The 22,753-nt window shown below is 37.0% G+C and overlaps 1 protein-coding gene and 1 non-coding gene across 2 annotated transcripts in view; both read left to right on the top strand.

Moving 5' to 3' along the window:
* The window catches only part of ALK (ALK receptor tyrosine kinase), a 1,522,063-nt gene that overhangs the window by 187,649 nt on the left and 1,311,661 nt on the right, over positions 1 to 22,753 (top strand). The gene's annotated exons all lie outside the window — the stretch shown is intronic.
* On the top strand, positions 11,203 to 11,275 carry TRNAT-UGU. Its single transcript has one exon. It is a non-coding gene; the product is annotated as a tRNA-Thr (tRNA).

Raw genomic sequence — 22,753 nt, 5'->3', positions numbered from 1 at the left:
AAGGGACTCAGTGTCATGTGGATTAGGTATAGGTTGCCATTTATGAAAAAAGTACATTTAATAAATACAATGTGGCTGGGAAAGGTATCATTCATATATATATATATATATATATATATATATATATATATATATATATATATATATATATATATATATATATATCACTAGAGAAGTAATTTTTTAAAATTATGTTTAAATTCATGTGTGGGATCTAGGTTAAATCCAGTTAAAAGCAGAGTATTATATATAGCTAAGGACGATGGGGGGAGGTTGAGTTACTGAATGCAATAGTAAATGGAAATTCATTGAAGTTATACAAGATATTGAAATGGATAAATGGAAAGGAAAATGAGTTGATAAGAATATTTAAGAAGAAATATGAAAGAGAATGAGAAATTAATAAAACTGAATAAAAGGGAGAGAGAATGGAAACATGAAGAAATAAGAAAGTATCAAGAAAAAAATAAAAATATAAAAATATAAAAAAATAAAATCTGGAAACAAAAGAAGGAATAAAAGAAAATAGAAAAATATAGTATAAAAATATTATGATGCAAAATGATTATGTGAATCCATGGACACATTTAACAAAAGAGAAAGTAAAAGCCATAAAGCAAAGAAATAAATGGTTTATGAAGACTGTTATATGTCAAGATTTTTCAGGGAGAGTACAAATTAATAAGTTGTCAGTAAAAGGAAATATGTGTTATAAAACATAAATGAAAGGACTTGCCATTTCTGAGATAAATTAAAAACAGCAGAGCATGGGAAGAAATAATAGAAAATAAAATTGTAAAAGAATTGCCAAATTATAAACTGATAAATATGGATAAAATTGATCATGGATTGTATCGAACATATAGTAAAAAATATGTTAGTTATTTGGACAAAAATGTTTTCTGATATGTGGACAATTTGGAATGAAAGACTAAATGATATTATGTTCAATGGAAAGTGGATATTGCCAAACATAATATGAAAAATTAAATGGTGGTTATGGAGAAAGTAGTGGGGCCCTATACAAATGTATATCTTTTGTCAGCAAGGAAACAATGTAGATTTAATATAAAGTATTTGTAAATGTATAAATATATAAATTTTATATAGTTATAATAAAGGACCCCTATTATTAGGTGCCATGGGATCTTTTACATCCACAAGAGCTATCATCAAGTCAAGCAGATGAGAACTCAGTTTAACATTGCATCCAAAGGATTACACATTCAGGAATGCAACATCCCCATATGCTACACTGCAGTGTTAGTAATCCCACTGTGAGCACATCCCTTTGTATGCTCCAACAAGCTGTATCACTTTCACAGTGTTTTGCACAAAGCTAATTACAAAAGCAAAAGCCTTCTAGGGAGTCTAAAAGCAAATATATTTAATAAATAATAACCCTAATTACAGTCTAAAAAACCTATTAAACAATTAACTAATAATCTTAGATTGCAAAATAAAGTTCCATTTCAAGTTCTGATTAAGCCCATAAAGCTTTTAAGCACTAAACCTTAAAATATAAATAATATCCATATATCATTAAAGAAAATCCAATGGCTTAGCCTTTCTTTCTTCATAATCTACACAAATTATTGTTGTTTACTTGTACAAAATACTTGGCCACTGTATTTTCAGTCTTATTACACTTAATATTGCTGACTTGCTCCTGTAGTTACATTTTAAAGTTCTTATATGAGGGGCAGGAGGTTTATTATTATTTAGTACATTGCTATTTAAACCATCATTTTAAATGATCTGTTTGAAGAACTATGACTTTTGTCATTGGGGAGACTAAGGTGGCTCCCTCTGGTAAATGTACTGCATATAGGTTTGTTTCACCGCTGCATAAAACTAAAGTTAAATTTACTTTTAAAGGAAGTTTTACTTCCAAAATTAAATGTGTGATATATGCCATCTTAAATACCTGTGGTCTGCATTACACAGATTAAACTCCAAGAACTTTAAAAATGTGAGGAGGAGAAAAGGACCCAATTTCAAGATACAAAGTGGGTGTCTGCAAAATGATATGGCAAGTTACTTTTTCACAGAAGGAAGCTGTGCAATATAACATGTCTTCAATGGACAATCATTGCAGTGATGTAGCAGTATCAAAACAGGAGAATTAATTCAAGAATGTTTGCCTCAGACGTACACCTGTCCTAAAAAGGAACTGGGGGGATATCCTGTGAATTTACCAATCACTCAACAGTAAGTGCAGAAATAAAATCTGGAATTTTGAAATGCTTACCTTAGTTTAGTTTTGTGAACTACTGCACATTTGTTATATATATTTCAAGTAAATTAAGGAATACCTTTCAACTGTCCAGATTTTCACAGAATGTCCAAATTTTTGGGTCATATTTTTGGTCTGTTCCTCATAAAATGTCAGTTTTCTGGCAAATCATTGAGGACTGAAGTCAGAAAGAATGATGAACATATGAGTTTTAGACCTTGTACCCTTCAGAAAAATCATGCTAATGCAAAACCTGTTTTTCTATCAACTTTCTGTTTGTAAGAGCAATATTTAAAAATTGCCCCTATTTTTGAGACTATGCCCCCCATTATTTATTGCTTTATCCAGATTTCTTGCGCTAAGAGGTTTAGAGGTATGCATTAAGGGTGTACATTTTTCAAAACAGAGCTGGATGTGTTTGTTTCTAGAGGTTTCATCTGTTTTATGATTTTACTGTGCAACATTTGAACATTGAATGTTGCTTTTCTGTTTTTAATTCCATTTACTGTCAAGTATCAGAATTACATTTCCCCTGGATAACTTTATATCTCTTCTCTCTTCATTTGTCTTTACTGAATCCTCCTATCAGATTTCACCTTAACCTTCTCTGTACCCATTTTCAGTTTTCTAATTGTAACTTTCTAATAAATATCTTCTTACACTGACCACTTTTCCATTCTCAGTTTTACTCTAACGAAGGAGTATAGCATGCATTTGTCAAAAAAAATTGTTGTTATAAAATCTGTATACATTGTAACTGCATCAGTTTTGTTAATTCTGTTAATAATGTTAATTCCTTACATTTTATAATACTGTTTAATTTGTATACTGCAATAATCTGTTTTTTGTATTCTTGTCAGTGTTTTTTTTTTCCCTTGGGGCTTTTCACCCTGGGCTTCCACTGAAAATGGGCTGCTGGCCCAGTCAGACTATCCTGGTACACAAATGTAAAATAGATAAAACAAATAAATAAATAAATTGATAGGTCAGGTAATGGGATTATTTAACAAGGAAGTGGTTCTTGTTTATGCCAAACAGCTTAAACTTTCGTATTTAACTTGTGCATTTCACTAACATTTGATGTTGTACGTAGTCACAGAAAATATTTCAAGTGTAAACCAATTTCTTGCTTTCATTATTTCTTTGCACTATGTGCCTCCTTCTACAAGGTAAGTAGAGACACAGTTGATGATGAGAAGAAGAATAACAGATGAAAGAAAAGCACCAGCCCAATTTTCAGTGGTTTTAACATTTTGCTTTTGGCAATCCTCTAGGTATCTCTACTAAACTGTGCACAAAATATGTAATATACTGATAACAAATTATACCTCCCTGTAAGGCCCTTCTGAGATGTAATGGATCTTACAGCTGCAAAATATAAATATTATTTTTAAGCACAAGTAACTATGGAGGCAGTGAGACATCACAATGATGTTCCCCCATATCCCCGAAGATTATTTCTAGTAAAATTAAACATAAACAGCTACATGCTTCTTGAAAAGCTGCAAAAATCAATGATTCCAGCAACAAGTGATCATATTAAATACACAGTATGAGAGGAGCAGTATTTCATTAAGCAATATCCCAAGAAATATGAAAGAATGAATATACTGAAAGGAAATATGGACTGTGTTACCTCTTTCTTGTCAAGGTCCTTTATCACTTAATCAGATAAACTGACTGAATTTGTCTAAAACAGCTTAAGCCAACAAATCATGTTTTGATTTATCTGTTATCTGTAGTTTAAGAAGTATAATATTTTTGCCATAATGTAGTATCTGACTTTGTATACCACCATTCTATAGCTACATTGCATATGCAGTTATTCAGAGTATGGGCAATACCCATGTCTTCACTGAATTGCCTTACTAGCAGCTTAATTAGCAACTGTCTCACCTTATTTTCTCTCCCTGTAACTCACACATTTATCTGCATACAACAGCTTATAATATCTCTGACCCTTTTATTAGAAAATGATGGTCTGTTGTCTGTGGTCATGATCTTTTCCATTCCCTTATCTGTTTTACAGTGTTGCATCTTCTTCTTTCTGACATTTCTAAATAAGGCTATTACCAAGTTCCATACGAGCAGTAGCAATTGAAAGGATACCAGTCTATAAATGCATCCATTCATTAGAACGCAGCCAACAGATTACCAATTGATTGCATTGACAACATAGGCTGTCCTTGAAATGGAAAAAAAAGAGAACATTCATTCAGTCTGACAGGTTCCCTACCTTCCTACAAAAGATGCTGCTATTTGTGACGTTACCAAATAACATGTTAAGTGGGTGCTTGTTGTATAAAACTACATTATTCTTGTTGAAAATTATTGATTTACACAAAGCAAATGACCCCATTATACCAATGTAATACAACAAGGTCATGTTGTCTGTATTATACAACCTGTTGAAGGAAAACGGGTGGTAGGATTTATTTCTTTGTCTCAGAACAGCATAATAGTTGCGGTCAGTAAATGAATACTCACATGAACATGTTTGACATAAGTAATATATTTATAGTTGTTTATTTCCTTTCACAAGCCATACCATTTTCAAACGCCCAACACAAAAACTGAATATGAAATGTTTATTTGCTAAGGCTGTTAGAAACAATATGCTTATAAACATTCAGTTCTCAATCAGTTTTTCAAATATGGAGTTAACACACAAAATAGTAAAACTGGATTAATAGGTTATTTATATTGAATAGCAGTATTGCTTAGTTTAGACATTGCTGTACCATGATGTCGCATAAAGAACCTACCAGGGGCAAAACTAAAATCAAACTTTTTCTACTATACTGTATGGTTATCATATACAACAGATCCTAACATCTCTGACAAGATATACCCAGTGTGCCACATTAAAAATTTTAATGTTTAGAACCAAAGTAATGTTTCAAAAAAGCCCTGTGCACATTAATAGCACACATATGCTCAGATATGAAATTTCCTAAAACCAAAGATAAACTAGATGATGAGTTACATAATCCCAGAGCTATAAAATAATTCCAGACTGATTTTTTTCAATGACAGTTTACATTTTGAAGAAGAATGGACCTATATAAACTAAAATACAACAGCTGTTTTTGTTTACCATAGAGGTACTGCAGATTTATATAACAGAAGGAGATGCTGAAAGTTATGAAATGTGCATGAGCCATGAAAGGCAAAATAGTGTTATTACAGGAATGAACTCTAACAAAATCAAAACATGCTTAGATCATATGGATATTATTAGGTTAGTGAAAGTTAGTAGAATAATTGTGTGTTCAATTTGTGGAAGTCAGGAATGGTTCTTGTATTCATACATATCACTTAGAAGATATATAGTACATCAAGATTAGGATACATATTTATTACGTTTATTATACTAATCAGGATTTTGTTACTCACAACAGATTTGTGATCTATAAAGGATTATATCAGTTTATTTTGTAGATTAATTTTATGTATTGTATTCCTGTTTTTGTGTATTACTTCTTAATAATATTATATTATATGTATTCTTATGTTACTGGGGACTTTATGGTTTGTCACAACATATTCACAGTACAGTACAATATTCACAGGTTTAATTTGTAATTTTTATTATTTTTTGTTACTACTTATGTATGTCATATATATTTATATCTTTGTTTTATGTTTTATGTACAAGTCACATGGTGATATCCATTACTTTGATGATGAGATTTATGCATATTTACCATATAGTAATAGGACTGAAACTCCAGCCTTAGGGTTGGACTATACCATTTTTCCTGTTGGTTGATGGTATGTATAAATATTCATGAGTTCTTTGTGGATATGAAATGCTTTTTCACTGAGGAAGGCTCTAAAGCCGAAACCGGTTTGAACAGGATTACATGTATTTAGTGGCATTTCATGCCTGGATTATAGCTATTTTTCATTAAATAGTTTAAAGCTACACATGCTGGCCTCTTGTGTTTTCGTTAGTGAAAGTATAACATAAACAAAGTAAAATACGCAGAAATGTCCAAAAGCTTAATCATTCTTTTGTCATGCTGTCACTTTACAACATACCAGAGTAGTATGTCAAAAATAAAATTCACAAAGCCTTCCAGTCCCTCAGTCATGTTAGTCAGTGCATGTTGAAATAGTTCTAGTTCTGACAAAAATAGCTTCATAGTTTGATAATTTACTGAATATGCTCAAGGCTTATTGATGGCTGAGGTAGCTGATGCCCTGGATCCCTGACTAGAACCTGTAAGTGCTTATTTTAGTTATTCAATTTCTTCTTGAAGGTATGGACTGATGGCCTGAGTTTAACTGAGAGGAGAGAATGTATTACATTGGTGAGGAAGTCTGAGTTATGAAGCCATCACATTTCATGATATACTTGATATTAATCTTTATAGAGGCTGAGGGTCATGTTCTGTTTGGGTTACTAGACAGCATTCTAAGCAAATGGTTACAAAGAGTAAGGGACCCATTAATGGTCTATATATCAGGTATAAGTCTTCTCTAAGAAATAGATAAGATATCGAGAAGAGAGGGAGAAAGTTGTAGCCTTTTGCTGTAAGTTAGGCCTTGAAGTCCTTTGATTCTCTTTGTGAGCAATCTTTGAACCTTTTCCATCCACATCAAATAAGTTCATAGGTTCATAGAAGAATACTAGACTATCATCCCTGATGGGGCATTTTAACCCTAACCATGTTACTCGTTTGTTGACTAGCTACATCATCCCATAGGCTTTTAACTATCCTTGCCACAATTTTATTTAAATAATTTTCGTTTGTGTAGTATTCATTGTTAGAATCACACTTTTACTGCATTAGGAAACCTTACTGCAAGGTAGGGTATTTCCATTAGGAGGACTGAAGTCAGTCTTGCTGTAAATTTCCTAATTCTCAACCACTGGTCTTAATTACATTTGAAAAGGGGCATGGATGAACTTTGTTTTATGTGGATGGGAAGTCTGTTCTACAGTAGTGGTATCCTGTGAGATGTGTACCTCTGTCTCCAAACCATTCTGTTAATGCTGCAGAAGAATTTATGTCCTTGGACCTGATATGCCACCTATTGGAATAGGTCCATAACTATTGGTTCTAAGCTGCTCTATAAGCTAGGCATAGATCACCACTTAGTAGTCTGTATGAGACCAAATATAGTGACAGTGTTTTGAGGCAGTCCATGTAGGACATGTGTTTAGGCCCAGCATTTATTTTGTAAGATACCTCTGTGGTCATTCTAGCTGTGACAAATGCCTGGACAGGTAAATACCAAAGCGCAATTTCACTCAATGATGGACCTAATAAGGGCTGAATAAAGTGAGATGACGTCTCAGAACCTTGAAGCTATCCATCTACTTAGAATCTGTGCAATATAACATGTCTTACTTAAAACTGTGGTGATATGTTGGTTGAATGCTAGGTCACTGTTTGCGTAGGCTCCCAAATCCCTAACTACTGTTCTACTGTTGGGGGTGTAATGTCAGTGTAATAGTTCACTGGGGAGTCAGTCTCCAAAAGGACACAATAATGTAGTTTTTGCCATTTAACTGTAGTCAATTGCATTAATAACAGTTATTTGTGTGGGACAAAGCCTCCTGCAGGAACGCTAAGTGTTTGGGAGATTCCATAGACTTCATCAACCATAGACCCGTATTGCTTATTTTGACTTCAGACAAAAAGATGCCAAACAAGAGTGGCCCCAGCACAGAGCCCTGTAGGATCCCACTAGTGACAGTTTTTTTGTGGAGATGGCTTCTCCAATCCTAACTTCCTGTGCGTGAGCCAGTTTTCAATCTAGTGGGTGACACAGAGGTTTATTTATTTAGCAAGCTTTTCAACAATGCCTGAGTGAGGTATTATGTCAAAGGCTTTAGCCAAATCAGGGAAGGAAAAATGTACTGTCTTCCTTTATCCATTGCTTTTGTGACTATTTAAGAAAAGTACACCAAGTTAAATAGGAATGACCTGCTTTTGACAAAATCAATCTGGAATGAGTCCATGGTTTAGAGAGGTTTCCTATTTCTTTATTGATTAGTTCTATGATAAGTTTTTTCATGGCTCTACATATGAGGCTGGTCAGACTTATGGGTAGGTGATTGTGTGGGTAGCTGGATTGCCTCATGCTATTCGGGATGCATCCTGGGATGTTGTCAGGACCCATAAATGCCATATTTTTGGCTTTTGAAAATGCCACCAGGATTTGGTCCTGCATGATAGCTGGGGGAGTATGGGTTTCTGATATTTCTTGCGAGATTATCGTGGGGTGAGAGAGGGGTGAAGTTCGACCTATACTTATCCTTCAGTAGGTTTCCTATAGCCACAGCTTTGGTATAAGTGGTGCTGTTTGCAATCAGCTCAGCACACTGCTGTTTATTTTCCTTGAGATTGCAGATATAGTCTAAGATGTTGCAGATATAGCTGAAGAAGGCCTAGTGGTTGTTCTTGACCTACACGGCTGTTTTTTTTCTCTCAGATTTGACCTTAGCAGTTTTGTGTTCCTAAGTTCTGTGTTTTCATTTAATGATTGAATTTCTACTCTGTTGTGTGTTGCATCTCTTATGCTTGACTGTAATGTTCTTCCACTTGTTATAAAGCTTCTTTAAGTTGTGATTCCACCAATTCAGTTTGTTTTTATGTTTTGTCCTGAGCTTGCTTCTTCTGAGTACAGTTACTTCTATGTAGTTGTATACATATTTTACTTTTGATATAAGTTTGTGGTGTATGTTTCTGAATAAACAGTATAGCTTTCTGGGTTTGAGAAGATTTAAATCTAGCTGTGGTATCACTTAGAAGTGGGAAGTTTACTTTGGAGAAATTTCTAAAAGTTCCAGGGTCCAGGGAGATCTCAGGTTTTAATTTTATTTTGAGGGAGATTTTTTTTTGGATCAGACAAGATGAGTGAAGATGTCAGACTAGGGAAAGAACATAATTCAACTATCTAGCATCAAGCCAGAGTCAAGTTACAGCCATTGTAATTCCTGGCAGAGCCAGCTTCTGTAGGTGGGGGGGGGGGGGTCTATATTAGATACTCAAAGTTACTGAACTTCAATTACGATATGGTCAACACCATATCATCGAAGTTCAATAACATTGAATCCCTAATAAAATAAGTAAAAACAGTCAGGAAACAAAATGACTTGCTGTAAGCAGGGGAGCAAGCCCCTCTGCACCCCCCACTACTTAAATATACCAACTCAGAGACTGCACTACATTGAAGTAAATGGAAATCTCCCTTTACGGAGATTTCCGTTTACCTCTTCGATGTTCTGCGGTTTCGCTGTTCATGTGTCGATAGTGTCAGATTCGACACTGACGGCATTCACGGATTCAATATAGACCAGGGTGGCGGGCATATATAGAATGCTGAACCTTCTGTCATGAATGCCTTGAACCTGCCAGATAGGCTGAGTGGCAGCAATGCACCAGCTGATGAGGCTGTGTCCCAGCATAAGTGCATTCCCACCACCACAGCTCCCAGCACAGCATACACAGATCCACTGATCCCAGGGACATTAACCACATACCAGTTCTGATATGCCCCATAAAAACACTTTTTTTTCTTTTATGTATCTTGGCACTCACACTTACTCACTTTCTTGTGAAAGGTATGCATACCTGTATTCCCTTCTCCACCTGTGTAAATCATATCTGTGCCCTACCCTTTGAACATTGTTACTTGGGCTGCCTGTGTCTTATGCACAGTGTGGCCATTCTATGCAAAAGAACACCAAGCTGTGTTCTTTTGTATACATAATATTTACTGTGATAAATCAACTTAATGTTTTTTTTTTTATGTTGTGAAGATATGTGTGTTACATGGGAACCATATATGCTCCCCCACATGCTGAATCTTAGCATAGAAAAGCTGATGGACTACTCTTGACGCAGAGGGACAGGCATACCCTAACTGTGTCGCCAGTAGGTTGCAGAAAGGCCCATGTAGCTAATATACAAAACACCACACATCCCATGCTATCCACTGGGATAGATACTGCATGACTCCACAGGGTTGCAGACAAGGCTGGTGCATTTTCATGATTTGTTCGATGGTGTCCTTTCAACATGGTACAGATCTGTAATGTTGTGGATGATTGGAGAGGGATAAATCCCTCCTGCAGATACATTTTTACTATGGCTGGGGCAAAACCTAGCATTATTCTGCAATTTATCCCATCTGAACACATGTATATGGCAGAGGTATATGGCAGAGTTTAAATAAACCAAAGGTGCAGAGGGGTTAAGTGGCATTTACATGTCTCTGCCATCTAGTTTTGCCTCATTATCTAATATAAGAGATACTATAAGAGATTTAAATTAGAATTTTCTTTGGTACAGGCTGTAGCCCTATGTGGTCATTATCATATAACATGGCCAACAACATTATCTGGGCTAGCCATGTCATAAAGCTGGGTTTTCTGAATCACACAGAACTTGTGCATGACTGCATATTGTGCAAATTTGCTTAGCACACTGTGACAAAGTTTTCTAAATCTGGCCCTCCATTTTTAGTACCAAATATAAATCTTATAAAAGATTTAAATGAGAATTTTTTTTTTGGGGGGGGTACTTGAATAAACCTTGTATAGCCATTACTTATCTCATTAGAGCATGGGGAAAATGGAGACATTGGATTTCCAGATTTATTTTTATGTGTTCTAGCATCTGTTAATAAAGTAATGGTTTATTGCTTGTATGCACAAGGCAATATATAGTTACAGGAAGGGATTTTTTTTTAAATGTTGAATCAGTCCTGAAGCATCACTGATTCTAGAGTATTGTGGTAGGACAAAACGTATGAAATAAAGTGAAAATGTATTAATATACTAGTTTAATTGCTTACAGTAAATAACATTTCTTTGAGCAGATGGAAAAATACTGGCTTTGTAGCTCAGGGGTTAGAGCACTGGTCTTGTAATTAAGTGAAAATGTCTTAATATACTAGTTTAATTGCTTACAGTGAATAACATTTCTTTGAGCAGATGGAAAAATACTGGCTCTGTAGCTCAGGGCTTAGAGCACTGGTCTTGTAAACCAGGCGTTATGAGTTCAAATCTCATCAGGGCCTGTGGTTTCTTTGGGTTGGGAGGGTGGCCTAATCATTAAGGTGTTTGCCTTACAAGCACAAGGTGCAGGGTTCAAGTTTCACAAGAGATAACTGGCTAGGCTTAAAATTACTTACAAGAGCAGTTAGCTTAGTACTAATCTATGAACCTATGAACATAAGAATGATTAGTCTCTAAAAGATTGGTTAATGCTTCAAAGTATTAGACCATCTATAGCTACTATGTTTCAAAACATGATGGAGTAAGTAGAATCTAAGAACCATCCAGCATTGATAAATTATATTAAACCAAGATTAATGATTAAATACCTAATTCAGTTTTGCCTGAGTTATATAAGATTTATGGAAATTACATTGGAATTTTTGGAACCAAGCTACCTATCTGATAGGTCATTAAGATTAATATAAATTAAAAAGACTACTTGCTCTGCACATAATTTGATTTGAATTGAAAATACTTTATTACGTTAATACTGCAGATTGTAATCATTGCTAAATGGCATGTGTTGCATATACTGCAAATAGTTTAGTTCAGGCCTTGTAGAGTTTTAGTAGTTGTTATGTGGATTTAACAATATCACTATTCAAACAAGCTATCTGCAGATATTCTTTGCTTTTTTTAGTTTACAGTTTAGAAAAGGAAAGTTAGAAAGTGTTTATTTTCCTCTGAGATTGTTGTAGTTTCTGCCTTTTTTTCAACTTTGTTAATTTTGATGTGCATAAATTGATATATATATATATATATATATATATATATATATATATATATATATATATATATCAACACATGTATATATGGGTCCCCTTCAGTAGATTGAACGTTTATAAGTCCGAACCACATATGGCTGAGACCATATGTTCAAACTTGTAAAAGTCCAATCTGACTGAATGGAGATCTCTGTAAAGAGCGGAAAAGGAAGATTTCCCATTTCCGCAATGTAGTGCGATCTCGGAGTTGGTATATTTAAGTAAGGGTGTGTGGGGGGGGTGCAGGTAGATGTTTAGTTTTGTGTTTTTTGGCTTTATGTAGTTTTACATCAGTGTTCGAACTTTTATGAGTTCGAACATATCGTCTCGGCCATATGTGGTTCGAACTAGTAAAAGTTGGATCTACCAAAGTCAATCCATATATACATATACATATATACATTCACTATCTGCTTCCATCTTGCCCTGTTATGGCTCCCATGGAGGGTAAGTACTTCTAATCACTTTATAAGGCAAAGGAGAAAGGTGGTTAATCAAGAGGGTGGCAGATATAGTTGGAAAACACATAAGCAGATGGGCCTGTCACTGGTCTATTACAACACAAAAGCACATGACAGGAAGCATTGGCAAGATGTCATAGGACTGCTGATGATATTATACCCTCAGATATGATGAAAGAAGAAGCCAAGCCAACCAGCATTACTTTACCAAAGAAAAGACACAGCAATATATTTTGACAATTGAAATGTGCCTATCAGAAAGAGGTGTAGCAACATGATGCCAGGGAGCTAACAGTGTCAGTGAAGCCATGGCCGTTTTGAATTAACTCTTGCCAGAGTCAAATACCTTTATTGGTCTTTTTTCTCAGAATTCACCAAATTACTTCCTTTTGCCAAGCTTCCAATTTGTAAAGAAACAACTGGATTATAAACTCAATATTAGACACGTTTGTTAAAATGTAGCTTGTCACAAAATGCAGTATCAGAAGAAGAGGACACCAACAATAAGCGTCACTCACATTGGTAAATCAAGAGCTGCAGCAAATAAAAATAGACAAAATGAGGACTTGGACCGTGAATGAACAGTCCCTTCACTATACATGTGTTCTGCCATGAGAAAGAAAAACGAACATCTTTCGGGGAGAGATCATTAAATTATTTTCTTACCCATAGGGTCTTTGATGTAGAGCAATGATTAAAATGTTCAGTTCAGCAACCTGACAAGCATGATGGATAGGCACAATCCAACCACCACAAAGAATGATATGTACCCAGGCTGCATCACTTGGATACCCCTTGTACAGCAATTCAATCAGGTACACTTGTTCCATCTTAATAACAGTACTGGAGCTACTGTTCCAGTAATGGATGACACAATGTCAGCTGAGAATGCTCAGGTGGGTTCTTTGAATGAATCTGTTCTGACATAAGCAGATGCCATTATGTCCAAATGACTAACTTAAATTCAGCACTCCGTTCTTTTACTTTTAAGGAAAGAGATCAGTACAATAAACTCACAGCTGGTCCTGCAGAAAAAGAACTTTTTCAAAATGATGGATAATTAATGTTACTTTAGAATATGAACTGTTTGATCTTTCAACCAAATATGAACAGTTAGTGGCGGACAATAACATTTTAAGTGATTCTCTTGATTCTGTTCAAGAGAAAGATTACAAAATGCAGGGAAGATAGCATAAATACAATCTTTGCTTCATAGGAATTCAAGAATATTTACATTTTGTGATCTCTACAAATCCCAGTTCAAGAAGGTCTATGTCAGCTTTTGGCAGCGCTTTGAAATTTAGCACATCTTTTATTAAGCCTTATGTAATCCAATGAACTAGACCTTCTAAACCAGATAAGAACTCAGCTCTCATTGATAGATTTTTTCACAAGCTAACACAAATTTGATCCTTTTCTGTTACCTACAGAAAGAAATAAAGGAATGTATTGTTTGACCAAGTTCCTATAAACATCAGGACATTCCAGCAGAAATCGTACAAAGCACCTTCACCAAAATTCAATAGCACCTTTTGCAAAAAGAGCTGTATTATTGTTATTTATTACTCGATGCATTTTCTCACAGGACATGCACAAAATAAAAAGGAGAAGAAAAAAGCAATACATTTTGACATTTAATATTTTGATTGCTGATTCTAACAACTACCGAAATTCACTATGCTTTCATATAATATTAAACTGCACATTAAAATGCACAATAAACTGAGAAATCAGTAATCAAACCAATATCTCAGCAGTGCAACCTGTATTCTACTTCTCTTTTTACATTTCATTTTTCTTCATTTGAGTCCTTGAAGGCAACACTAATTATACTAAGATTACCAACACAAGTAATATAACACAAATTTCAATATTAACAACCCAACAAAACCTAGCTTTTAGTTTTTTATCTCACACCAGAAAATCTGGTAAGCATTAATAACATTTGGATCCTCATATATATACCAGCACGTGTATGTTAGGGACTGGCTAACCTATTTGTTAATGATCCGCATGTATCTACCAACATGTGTATGTTAGGGCCCGGCTAAACTATTTGTTAAGGATCCTCATGTATATACCAGCACATGTATGTTAGGGCCCGACTAACCTATTTGTTAAGGATCCTCATGTATATACCAGCACGTGTATGTTACGGACCGGATAATCTGTTTGTTATGCTCATACCAACACGTGTATGTTAGAGCCTGGCTAACCTATTTCTTAAGGAACCTCATGTATATATCAGCACATGTATGTTAGGGCCCAGCTCACCTGTTTGTTAAGGATCCTCATGTATATACCAGCACATGTATGTTATGGCCCAGCTAAACTATTTGTTAAGGATCCTCATGTATATACCAGCACATGTATGTTAGGGCCCGGCTAAACTATTTGTTAAGGATCCTCATGTATATACCAGCACGTGCATGTTATGGACCGGCTAACCTATTTGCTAAGGATCCTCATGTATATATCAGCACATGTATGTTAGGGCCTGGCTCACCTATTTGTTAAGGATCCTCATGTATATACCAGCACATGTATGTTAGGGCCCGGCTAGCCTAGTTGCTAAAGATCCTCATGTATATACCAGCACGTGAATGATAGGGCCTGGCTAACCTATTTGTTAAGGATCCTCATGTATATATCAGCACATGTATGTTAGGGCCTGGCTCACCTATTTGTTAAGGATCCTCATGTATATACCAGCACATGTATGTTAGGGCCCGGCTAACCTAGTTGCTAAAGATCCTCATGTATATACCAGCACGTGAATGTTAGGGCCTGGCTAACCTATTTGTTAAGGAACCTCATGTATATACCAGCATGTGTATGTTAGGGCCCGGCTTACCTATTTGTTAAGGATACTCATGTATATACCAGCATGTGTATGTTAGGGACAGATAACCTATTTTTTAAGGATCATCTTGTATACACCAGCACGTGTATGTTAGGGACCGGCTAACCTATTTGTTAAGGATCCTCATGTATATACCAGCACGTGTATGTTAGGGCCCGGCTAACCTAGGTGCTAAGGATCCTCATGTATATACCAGCAAGTATATGTTAGGTCCCGGCTGACCTGTTTGTTAAGGATCCTGATGTATATACCAGCATGTGTATGTTAAGGCCCAGCTAACCTATTTGCTAAGGGTCCTTATTTATATACCAGCATGTGTATGTTAGGGACAGATAACCTATTTTTTAAGGATCATCTTGTATACACCAGCACATGTATGTTAGGGACCGGCTAACCTATTTGTTAAGGATCCTCATGTATATACCAGCACGTGTATGTTAGGGCCCGGCTAACCTAGGTGCTAAGGATCCTCATGTATATACCAGCAAGTATATGTTAGGTCCCGGTTGACCTGTTTGTTAAGGATCCTGATGTATATACCAGCATGTGTATGTTAAGGCCCAGCTAACCTATTTGCTAAGGGTCCTTATTTATATACCAGCACTTGTATGTTAAAGACTGGCTAACCTATTTGTTAAGGATCATCGTGTATATACCAGCACATATATTTTAGGGATCGGCTAACCTATTTGTTAAGAATTCTCATGTATATAGCAGCACATGTATTTTAGGGCCTGGCTAACCTATTGGTTAAGGATCGTCATGTATATACCAGCACATGCATGTTAGGGCCCGCCTAACCTATTTGTTAGAGATCCTCATATATTTACCAACACATGTATGTTAAGGACTGGCTAACCTATTTTTAAGGATCATCGTGTATATACCAGCACGTATATGTTAGGGCCCGGGTAACCTATTTGTTAAGGATCATCATGTATATACCAGCATGTGTATGTTTGGGTCTGGCTAACCTATTTGTTAAGGATCCTCATGTATATAACAGAACGTGTATGTTAGGGACAGGCTAACCTATTTTTTAAGGATCCTCATGTGTATACCTGCATGTGTATGTTAAGGACCGGCTAACCTATTTGTTAATGATCCTCATGTATATACCAACAAGTGTATGTTAGGGACTGGCTAACCTATTTGTTAAGGATCCTCATGTATATACCAACAAGTGTATGTTAGGGACTAGCTAACCTATTTGTTAAGGATTCTCATGTACATACCAGCACGTGTAAGTTAGGGCCCGGCTAACCTATTTGTTAAGGATCCTTATGTATATACCAGCACGTGTATCTTAGGGACCGGCTAACCTATTTTTAAGGATCCTCATGTATATACCAGCACATGTATGTTAGGGCCCGGCTAACCGATTTGTTAAGGATCCTCATGTATATACCAGCATATGTATGCTAGGGCCCGGCTAACCTATTTGTTAAGGATCCTCATGTATATACCAACACGTGTATCTTAGGGCCCATTTAACCTATTTGTTAAGGATCCTCATGTATATACCAGCACGTGTATGTTAGGGCCTGGCTAACCTATTTGTTCAGGATCCTCATGTATATACCAGCACGTGTATGTTAGGGCCCAGCTAAACTATTTAAGGATCCTCATGTATATACCAGCATGTGTATGTTAGGGCCCAGCTAACCTGTTTGTTAAGGATCCTCATGTATATACCAGCACATGTATGTTAGGGACTGGCTAACTTATTTGTTAAGGATCCTCATGTATATACCAGCACGTGTATGTTAGGGCCTGTCTAACCTATTTGTTAAGGATCCTCATGTATATACCAGCATGTGTATATTAGAGCCCGGCTAACCTATTTGTTAAGGATCCTCATGTATATATCAGTACATGTATTTTAGGGCCCGGCTAACCTATTTGTTAAGGATTCTCATGTATATACCAGCACGTGTATGTTAGGGACGGGCTAACCTATTTGTTAAGGATCCTCATGTATATACCAGCACATACATGTTATGGCCCAGCTAACCTATTTGTTAAGGATCCTCATGTTTTTACCAGAACGTGTATGTTAAGGCCCATCTAACCTATTTGTTAAGGATCCTCATGTATATTCCAGCACGTGTATGTTAGGGCCCGGCTAACCTATTTGTTAAGGATCCTCATGATTATACCATCATGTGTATGTTAGGGCCCGGCTAACCTATTTGTTAAGGATCCTCATGTATATACCAGCACCTGTATGTTAGAGTTTGGCTAACCTATTTGTTAAGGATCCTCATGTATATACCAGCACGTGTATGTTCAGGCCCGGCTAACCTATTTGTTAAGGATCCTCATGTATATACCAGCACGTGTATGTTAGGGCCCAGCTAAACTATTTAAGGATCCTCATGTATATACCAGCATGTGTATGTTAGGGCCCAGCTAACCTGTTTGTTAAGGATCCTCATGTATATACCAGCACATGTATGTTAGAGACTGGCTAACCTATTTGTTAAGGATCCTCATGTATATACCAGCACGTGTATGTTAGGGCCTGTCTAACCTATTTGTTAAGGATCCTCATGTATATACCAGCATGTGTATATTAGGGCCCGGCTAACCTATTTGTTAAGGATCCTCATGTATATATCAGTACATGTATTTTAGGGCCCGGCTAACCTATTTGTTAAGGATTCTCATGTATATACCAGCACGTGTATGTTAGGGACGGGCTAACCTATTTGTTAACGATCCTCATGTTTTTACCAGAATGTGTATGTTAAGGCCCATCTAACCTATTTGTTAAGGATCCTCATGTATATTCCAGCACGTGTATGTTAGGGCCCGGCTAACCTATTTGTTAAGGATCCTCATGATTATACCATCATGTGTATGTTAGGGCCCAGCTAACCTATTTGTTAAGGATCCTCATGTATATACCAGCACCTGTATGTTAGAGTTTGGCTAACCTATTTGTTAAGGATCCTCATGTATATACCAGAACGTGTATGTTTAGGCCCGTCTAACCTATTTGTTAAGGATCCTCAGATATATACCAGCACGTGTATATTAGGGCCCAGCTAACCTATTTGTTATGGATCATGTATATACCAGCACATGTATGTTAGGGCCTGGCTAACCTATTTGATAAGGATCCTCATGTATATACCAGCACATGTATGTTAGGGCCTGGCCAACCTATTTGTTAAGAATCCTCATGTATATACCAGCACGTGTATGTTAGGGCCCGGCTAGTTAAGGATCATCATGTATATACCAGCACGTGTATGTTAGGGTTGGGCTAACCGATTTGTTAAGGATCCTCATGTATATACCAATATGTGTATCTTAGGGCCCAGTTAACCTATTTGTTAAGGAGCCTCATGTATATACCAGCACGTGTATGTTAGGGCCCGGCTAACCTGTTTGTTAAGGATCCTCATGTATATACCAACACATGTATGTTAGGGACTGGCTAACCTATTTCTTAAGGATCCTCATGTATATACCAGCACGTGTATGTTAAGGCCCGACTAACCTATTTGTTAAGGATCCACATGTATATACCAGCACATGTATGTTAGGGCCAGGCTAACCTATTTGTTAAGGATCCTCTTGTATATACCAGCATGTGTATGTTAGGGCCCAGCTAACCTATTTGTTAAGTATCCTCATGTATATACCAGCATGTGTATGTTAGGGCCTGTCTAACGTATTTGTTAAGGATCGTCATGTAATACCAGCACGTGTATATTAGGGCCTGTCTAACCTATTTGTTAAGATCCTCATGTATATATCATCACATGTATGTTAGGGCCCGGCTAACCTATTTGTTAAGGATTCTCATGTATATACCAGCATGTGTATGTTAGGGACGGGCTAACCTATTTGTTAAGGATCCTCATGTATATACCACCACATGCATGTTAGGGCCCAGCTAAACTATTTGTTAAGGATCTTCATGTTTTTACCAGCACGTGTATGTTAACGGCCATCTAACCTATTTGTTAAGGATACTCATGTATATTCCAGCGCGTGTATGTTAGGGCCTGGCTAACCTATTTGTTAAGGATCCTCATGATTATACCACCATGTGTATGTTAGGGCCCGGCTAACCTATTTGTCAAGGATCCTCATGTATATACCAGCACCTGTATGTTAGAGTCTGGCTAACCTATTTGTTAAGGATCCTCATGTATATACCAGCACGTGTATGTTAAGGCCCGTCTAACCTATTTGTTAATGATCCTCACATATATATACCAGCACATGTATATTAGGGCCCAGCTAACCTATTTGTTAAGGATCCTCATGTATATACCAGCACATGTATGTTAAGGCCCAGCTAACCTATTTGTTAAGGATCCTCATGTATATACCAGCAAGTGTATGTTAGGGCCCGGCCAACCTATTTGTTAAGGATCCTCATGTATATACCAGCACGTGTATGTTAGGGCCTGGCTAACCTATTTGTTAAGGATCATCATGTATATACCAGCACGTGTATGTTAGGGTCCGGCTAACCTATTTGTTAAGGATCCTCATGTATATACCAGCACGTGCATGTTAGGGCCCATCTAACCTATTTGTTAAAGATCCTCATGTATATACCAGCACGTGTATGTTAGGGCCCAGCTAATCTATTTGTAAAGGATCCATATGTATATGCTAGCACATGTATGTTAAGGACCGGCTAACCTATATGTTAAGGATCCTCATGTATATACCAGCACGTGTATGTTAGGGACTGGCTAACCTATTTGTTAACGATCCTCAAATATATGCCAGCACATGTATGTCAGGGACCGGCTAACCTATTTGTTAAGGATCCTCATGTATATACCAGCACGTGTATGTTACGGACCGGCTAACCTATTTGTTAAGGATCCTCATGTATATACCAACACATGTATGTTAGAGCCTGGCTAACCTATTTGTTAAGGATCCTCATGTATATATATCAGCACGTGTATGTCAGGGCCCGGCTCACCTATTTGTTAAGGATCCTCATGTATATACCAGCACATGTATGTTAGGGCCCGGCTAACCTAGTTGCTAAAGATCCTCATGTATATACCAACATGTGAATGTTAGGGCCTGGCTAACCTATTTGTTAAGGATCCTCATGTATATACCAGCACATGTATGTTAGGGCCCGGCTAAGCTATTTGTTAAGGATCCTCATGTATATACCAGCACGTGTATGTTAGAGACCGGCTATCCTATTTGTTAAGCATCCTCATGTGTATACCAGCATGTGTATGTTAGGTACAGATAACCTAATTTTTTTAAGGATCATCTTGTATATACCAGCACGTGTATGTTAGGGACCAACTAACCTATTTGTTAAGGATCCTCATGTATATACCAGCACGTGTATGTTTCGGCCCGGCTAACCTATTTGTTAAGGATCCTCATGTATATACCAGCACGTGTATATTAGGGTCCGGCTAACCTGTTAAAGGATACTCATGTATATACCAGCACATGTATGTTAGAGCCCGGCTAACCTAGTTGCTAAGGATCCTCATGTATATACCAGCACGTATATGTTAAGGCCCAGCTAACCTATTCGCTAAGGGTCCTCATTTATATACCAGCACATGTATGTTAATGACTGGCTATCCTATTTGTTAAGGATCATCGTGTATATACCAGCACGTGTATTTTAGGGATCATCTAACCTATTTGTTAAGAATCCTCATGCATATACCTGCACATGTATTTTAGGGCCTGGCTAACCTATTGATTAAGGATCCTCATGTATATACCAGCATGTGTATGTTAGGGCCCGGCTAGTTAAGGATCATCATGTATATACCAGCACGTGTATGTTAGGGTTGGGCTAACCTATTTGTTAAGGATCCTCATGTATATACCAATACGTGTATCTTAGGGCCCAGTTAACCTATTTGTTAGGAGCCTCATGTATATACCAGCACGTGTATGTTAGGGCCCGGCTAACCTGTTTGTTAAGGATCCTCATGTATATACCAACACATGTATGTTAGGGCCAGGCTAACCTATTTGTTAAGGAACCTCTTGTATATACCAGCATGTGTATGTTAGGGCCCGGCTAACCTATTTGTTAAGGATCCTCATGTATATACCAGCATGTGTATGTTAGGGCCCGGCTAACCTATTTGTTAAGGATCCTCATGTATATACCAGCACGTGTATGTTAGGGCCCGTCTAACCTATTTGTTAAGGATCGTCATGTATATACCAGCACGTGTATATTAGGGCCCGGCTAACCTATTTGTTAAGATCCTCATGTATATATCATCACATGTATGTTAGGGCCCGGCTAACCTATTTGTTAAGGATTCTCATGTATATACCAGCACGTGTATGTTAGGGACGGCCTAACCTATTTGTTAAGGATCCTCATGTATATACCACCACATGCATGTTAGGGCCCAGCTAAACTATTTGTTAAGGATCTTCATGTTTTTACCAGCACGTGTATGTTAACGGCCATCTAACCTATTTGTTAAGGATACTCATGTATATTCCAGCATGTGTATGTTAGGGCCTGGCTAACCTATTTGTTAAGGATCCTCATGATTATACCACCATGTGTATGTTAGGGCCCGGCTAACCTATTTGTCAAGGATCCTCATGTATATACCAGCACCTGTATGTTAGAGTCTGGCTAACCTATTTGTTAAGGATCCTCATGTATATACCAGCACGTGTATGTTAAGGCCCGTCTAACCTATGTGTTAAGGATCCTCATATATATACCAGCACGTGTATATTAGGGCCCAGCTAACCTATTTGTTAGGGATCCTCATGTATATACCAGCACATGTATGTTAAGGCCCAGCTAACCTATTTGTTAAGGATCCTCATGTATATACCAGCAAGTGTATGTTAGGGCCCGGCCAACCTATTTGTTAAGGATCCTCATGTATATACCAGCACGTGTATGTTAGGGCCCGTCTAACCTATTTGTTAAAGATCCTCATGTATATACCAGCACGTGTATGTTAGGGCCCAGCTAATCTCTTTGTAAAGGATCCTTATGTATATGCTAGCACATGTATGTTAAGGACCGGCTAACCTATATGTTAAGGATCCTCATGTATATACCAGCACGTGTATGTTAGTGACTGGCTAACCTATTTGTTAACGATCCTCAAATATATACCAGCACGTGTATGTCAGGGACCAGCTAACTTATTTGTTAAGGATCCTCATGTATATACCAGCACGTGTATGTTACGGACCAGCTAACCTATTTGTTAAGGATCCTCATGTATATACCAACACATGTATGTTAGAGCCTGGCTAACCTATTTGTTAAGGATCCTCATCTATATATCAGCACGTGTATGTTAGGGCCCGGCTCACCTATTTGTTAAGGATCCTCATGTATATACCAGCACATGTATGTTAGGGCCCGGCTAACCTAGTTGCTAAAGATCCTCATGTATA

This window comes from Protopterus annectens, chromosome 1.part2 (genome assembly GCF_019279795.1).
Source record: "Protopterus annectens isolate FY-2018-M chromosome 1.part2, PAN1.0, whole genome shotgun sequence".
NCBI classification, from domain to species: Eukaryota; Metazoa; Chordata; order Ceratodontiformes; family Protopteridae; genus Protopterus; species Protopterus annectens.
Note: the sequence above shows the minus strand (reverse complement) of the source record. Positions and strands in the feature narration are given on the sequence as shown.